Source organism: Papaver somniferum, chromosome 4 (genome assembly GCF_003573695.1).
Source record: "Papaver somniferum cultivar HN1 chromosome 4, ASM357369v1, whole genome shotgun sequence".
NCBI classification, from domain to species: Eukaryota; Viridiplantae; Streptophyta; class Magnoliopsida; order Ranunculales; family Papaveraceae; genus Papaver; species Papaver somniferum.
The window spans coordinates 30,011,345-30,017,984 of NC_039361.1; positions in this window are offsets into that span (position 1 = coordinate 30,011,345).

Below are 6,640 nucleotides of genomic sequence, written 5' to 3' on the forward strand. Positions count from 1 at the left end.
GGTTTGCTTAGCACATTTTGGGTATGATTTTGATGATGATAGTGTTATTTGTGAAGTCAATGCTTTGTTAGACTCCATACCGCTGTTAGACACTAATAAATGGAAGCCCAAAGTAGAACCTCTAATTTTTTCTGAATCTCGACTAGTTCCATTAGTTGAGAAAGCTCTGACGTTGACCCTTTATAATGAAACCGTTGTAGATGATAATGGGCCAATTAGTCATGATATCATTGTTCTGTTGATCCCTTGTTCCTCGGATTCATCTAGTGGTTATCTAAAAGCTTATGTGAATGCTAACATATATTTGAACCAATATCATGCGCAGAAATTATTTCCTCAGACTTGGAACCAGATTTAGAGTGTACAATGACAGTTGAATTCTCTAAACAATCTTTACTCGTTATCCAAGAATCATATTTACTTCAGATGACCACATATGATGCGGAAGGTTCAAATTGTGTTCCGAATAAGACTGAGTACAGTTTTTGCTCTCTAGATAGTACTAATCATTATTACTGCAGGGTCATCTTTTCAGCAAAACTGATTAGTTGGGTTGATCCCCAACTTTTTAGACTATATATATATATATACGATTTGCAGAGTACTTTGGGGTACCAACCCCACATTGTTTAAGAACGTGCTACTGGAAAGTTGGGAAACAAATAAATTTCGCTCCATGGGAGTTAACCCATCAGATTTGTTCCCTCTACTCTATCTCTTATTTTCTTTTTATTTATTTTTGCGTTTCCCATCTTAATTTCTACGTTGGATGAATAAATTTGTCTCCCACAGATAAACCCTAGGTTTTGTTCCGTCTTTAGTTATAAAATCAAGGTAATAGGAACCAATTGATAATCCGGTCTTATATTCCCGATGAACAGCCTAGATTAATCAATCACCTCTCTACAATCCTTCCTGACTACACAAGCGGATTCTCGAGGAATCACAAACAGTGAGACGAAGATGTTTGTTACTTCTTTATCTTGCCTATCGGAGAACTCTCACGATCTCAAGTCAATCAATCGATTGTACTCGTACGATATAAGATGCAAGATCAGATCACACAACTACGATAAAGTAGTATCGTTCTGGCTTCACAATCCCAATGAAGTCTTTAAGTCGTTAACCTGATTTTAGAGAAGAAAATCAAAGGTTAATGGAGATCGACTCTAGCGGGTGCACTAGTAGCACACGTACGTGTGGGGATTAGTTTTGCACAATGCTAGATGTCTCCTTTATATAGCCTTCAAATCAGGGTTTTTCCTTAGTTACAAAGCAATCCTTATTCACCGTTAGATGAAAACCTGATTTAGATTCAAGCTAATATTTCTCAACTGTTAGATCGAAAAACCTAGCTTGTCACACAAATTTTGGTAGACGTTTACTGAGTTCGTGAAAACCACCCAAATGTGTACGTGTATTGGTTCAACATAGTAACCCAAAAGGTTAACCATATGAGCATTTCATATTAACCTTGTTCTTCTTCACCATAACTAGTTCAATTGACTCAAATGAACTAGTTAAAGAGTTGTTCAATTGCTATGAGATCTTATGTAACTAAACAAGACACAATTGAAACAAAGACGATTCGATTCGATTGAATCGGCTCATGAAAATTATAGCCATGGTTTGCATAAAGAATTCCTTAGTAATTTAATGTTTCATGTTCAGAGCACATCTTTAGATCATAACCTCTTAAGTTCACAAACAAGTTCGCGGACTTAAGTTAATCGGTTGAGTTTTCCAAACTCAACAGAAATTCTCGGAAAGAGAACTTCCGCCAGTTCGCGGACTGAGTTTACGGACTTAGCACACAAACGAGTTTTGGAAAATCCCAGCAGAAATTCTCGGTCGAGAACTTCCGACAGTTCGGGGACTAGTTCGCAGACTTGGCAATCCAATTCCACAATCCTCCCGATTTCTCTTGATCAACAAAGTTCGAAAACTTCGGTTCAAGGAATACATGGTTATGTAATATAAACTCTTATTTCAATCATTGAGACATTCTCATAGGACGCTATGTAGCCGTTATTCACAGACCGATTCACGTCAGAGCAATTCTCAAAGTGATTGAAACTTTCATGACTTTCGTCACTAGGTGAAGATAAACTTGATCAAAGAGAAACACTTTAACAACACACGATTTCGAGATAAAATATAATCAATGAATGCTCAGCTCGAAATGTCAAAAGTGTATGATCTAGTCTATATAGCATACGACTTTTGTCTCATAAGAAGTAGGAGATAGAAGAGATAGACTTTTGAGTGATAGATAAGTTCAAGTGTCCACATACCTTTTTGTTGATGAAGTTCCACGGTTCCTTGTATAGATCTTCGTCGTTGTATGATAAATCGTCATGAAGTCCTTGAGCTCAAATACACTTTTTCATCCTAGTCCGAGACTTAGCTATGTAGGCTAGAAATCAAGACTTATAGTTTTGATCACTAACATTGACAAACATGCTTGAGATAGCAACGCATGCGAGGTTGACCGAGCATTGCTCTAACACATCTTTTGACTTTCGTCAATAATAATGATGAACGTAGTTAAAGCAAAAAGCTTTCGAACATATATTTCGATAAAGATATAAGCGAGTTAAACTCAGCTCGCAATATCAAATGTGTATAATGTAAAGTCTATATAGTTATACAACTTTGTATCAATAGGAGATAGAATAGAATATACTTCTGAGTGATAGATGAGTTCAAGTCTCCACATACCTTTTGTTGATGAAGTTCCACAAGATCACCTTAGTAGTTCTTCGTCTTCAATCGATGAACGTCGTGAAGTCTAAAGCTCAACTACACATTCTATCCAAATCCGAGACATAGCTATAAGTAGACTAGAAATCAAGACTTACGGATTTGACAACTAAACTTGACAAACAAGCTTGGGATAGCAACGCTTGCGAGTTTGACCGAGCAGTGCTCTAAAAACTTCCCCCTTTGTCAATTTTAGTGACAAAACTATCAATATATATGGATTACAAAATAAATAAACTTTATAGCTTCTCATCCAAATGCTTGATTTCCTTGGTTCTTCAAAATTCCTTGAATTCTTCGTCACTCCAAGTACTCCAGTGATTCTGAACGTGTTCAACTCAGTGTCATAGTTGTTCAAGATCTGTAACCATAACAATAACAAAATAGATGTTCTCAATTATTGTTACACAGTGTCATAGTATTATTACACAACATCAAAGATCGATTGTATTACAACTTTGACAATAATACTAGAGTGATATGTATCACTCCCCCTTAGTCAATACTTCATCTCACAAGGAAAACCATTCCCCCTTACATAACGATCCGTAAACCATATGTATATGTAGTGTGATCTACAAATAATTCTCCTCCTTTTTGTCAATATAAATTGGCAAAGGTACGAAAACTAGCGGGATCATAATGAAATTCTCAAAGAGATACTTCATGACTAAAAGAGAACATATCAACTTTGTTTCGATGATTTCACATAGTCGAAACTTAGTGTATTCATCAAGAAGTTTATAAAGATACAAGATAACTCCTACAATATTCCACAGCCGCATTCCCCACAAAGATTTGACAATTAAGCACAAGTTCAATTAAGAAATCTCCCCCATAAAATCTCATTCCCGAAATAACAACAAGAGAGACCTTACTTCTAAAATAAAAGAAGGATTTCTTTGGACATTAAAAAATCATATGAAACATGAATTTGTATCCAGAAAACTCAATTAAATTAACCATAAAGGAATATTAATGATTAATTTAATCAGAAATGCTCAACATAAGACCACTTACGGAGTCGTACAATACTTTCACATAGAAGTGGATCAGGGAAAGATCAATACTGCGGAATATTCAAAAGTTTATTCTATCTTTTATCAATATTTGCATAATTACATGATAGACTTAACTATTGATGAAAAAATGGGGGTACAACAACCACACCCAATATTTCGCTTAGCAATCTGTATGGACAAACTCCAATATACTTTCTAGAGAATCAACTAGACAATCAGACTCAATCTAGATAAAAAGTATATTAAAGAGTTTATATCTCAATCTCTCGATTTGATCTTTACTCAAGCAAATATAAATATGCGAGTCTTTATCAAAGAGAGATAACTTGGATGGTACAAAAGACCAATATCCAAGTGTCAATCAATTTAAATCAACAACCAAAAGGTCGGATATTCTAATTGATTGAACAACGCACAACCTGCGATATTTCAATTATACAACAAAATATAATGCGGAAAAGAAATAACACAGACACCAGAATTTTGTTAACGAGGAAACCGCAAACGCAGAAAAACCCCGGGACCTAGTCCAGATTAAACAAACACTATATTAAGCCGCTACAGACACTAGACTACTCCAAACTAACTTCGGTCTGGACTGTAGTTGAACCCCAATCAATCTCATACTGATCCAAGGTACAGTTATGCTCCTGCGCTTCTGATCCCGGCAGGATGTTACGTACTTGATTCCCTTAGCTGATCTCGCCCACAACTAAGAGTTCCTACGACCCAAAGTCGAAGACTTTAGTAAACAAATCAGTATCACACAGAAAAGTCTAGGTAATAGATAAATTTGTCTCCCATGAATATACCTACGAGTTTTGTTCCGTCTTTTGATAAATCAAGGTGAACAGGAACCAATTGATAAACCGGACTTATATTCCCGAAGAACATCCTAGTATTATCAATCACCTCACAATAATCCTAATCGACGCAGCGAAAAAAGATATTATGGAATCACAAACGATGAGACGAAGTGTTTGTGATTACCTTTCCACCTTACCTATCGGAGATATAAATCTCAAGCCAATTATTACAATTGTACTCGTACGATAGAAGATGCAAGATCAGATCACACAACTACAAGAAAAGTAGTATCGGTCTGGCTTCAAAATCCGAATGAAGTCTTTAAGTCGTTAATCTGGTTTAGAAGAAGCAACCAAAGGTTAAAGCAGAATCGACTCTAGCTTATGCAACTAGTATCACACGTAAGGTGTGGGGATTAGGTTTTCCAGTTGCTAGAGTTCTCCCTTATATAGTCTTTCAAATCAGGGTTTGCAATCAATGTTAGCTTGGTAACAAAGCATTCAATATTCACCTTTAGATGAAAATCTGATTAGATTCAAGCTAATATTTCTTAACCGTTGGATCGAAACCTTAGCTTGTTACACACAAATGAAATGTCCAATTTTGGGTTTACGTAACTGTTCCTAAACATTAACATTTGTTAGTTCAATAATAGTTAACCAAAAGGTTAGCCATATGATCACTTTCATATCAACCATATTCTTCTTCACCATAACTAGTCCAAATGACTCAAATGAACTAGTTAGAGAGTTGTTCAATTGCTTAGATCTTATGTAACTACACAAGACACAATCAAAGAAAAAACGGTTTGATTCACTCGAATCAGTTCATGAACTTTATATCCACGGTTTGCAAAAGCATTCCTTAGTTTATATAAACATGAGTTCAAGAACAAACCGATTTTGGATATAACCTACTCAAGTTCACGGACTGGGTTGACGAACTTAAGATCACGGAAGGAGTTCACAAACTCCAGCAGAAATTCTCGGGTCGAGTTCGCGGACTGAGTTCGTGGAGTTGGCTCACGCCACATTCCGTTTCTCTTGATCAACAAAGTTCGCAAACTTTGGTTCAAGGAATAAGGACTTATGCATATATGTGTTTCCACAATAATGCTTATATCCTACCAATGGTTATGTAATCTAAACTCTCATTTCAATCATTGAAACATTCTCAGAGGACGTTATATAGTCGTTATTCACAGACCATTTTTCGTCAGAGCAATTTCCAAAGTGATTGAAACATAACATGACATTAGGTAAAGATTAATTTGGCTAAAGTGAAAGCTTACTAACACATATTTCGAGAAATAAATAGGCGAGTTAAACTCGGCTCGAAATAGCAAATGCATATAATGAAAGTCTATATATCAAAACGACTTCTGTCTCAAGAATAGGATATAGAGTATATAGACTTTTGAGTGACAGCTAAGTTCAAGTCTCCACATACCTTTTAGTCGGTGAAGTTCCACCAGTTCCTTGAGTAGTCCTTCGTCTTGTATGATGATTTCCATGGAGTCTTGAGCTCAACTACACTTTCTATCCTAGTCTGAGACCTTTAGCTATAATAGGCTATAAATCAAGACTTATAGTTTTGATCACTAACATTGACAAACATGCTTGAGATAGCAACGCATGCGAGTTCGACCGAGAAATGCTCTAACAATCTCCCCCTTTTTCAATTTTAGTGACAAAACTATTAATACATATGGAATACAAAAAATAAATAAATTAACTTTTGTAGCTCCTATTCCACATGCCTAATCTTCAACATTACTTGAAATCTTCGTCACTTCCAAGTACTCCAATGATCCCAAAGGTTGTAAGTTTAGCATCATCGTTGTTGAAAATCCGAAGCTATAACAACAAGAAAACAATAGTTCTCAATCATTTTTATACAATGTCATAGTATCATTACACAGCGTCAAAGTCCAATTTGTATCACAACTTCAACAACAATACTATGGTGATATGTATCACTCCCCCTTAGTCAATACTCCATCTCACATGGAAACCACTCCCCCTTACATAATGATCTGAAAACCATAT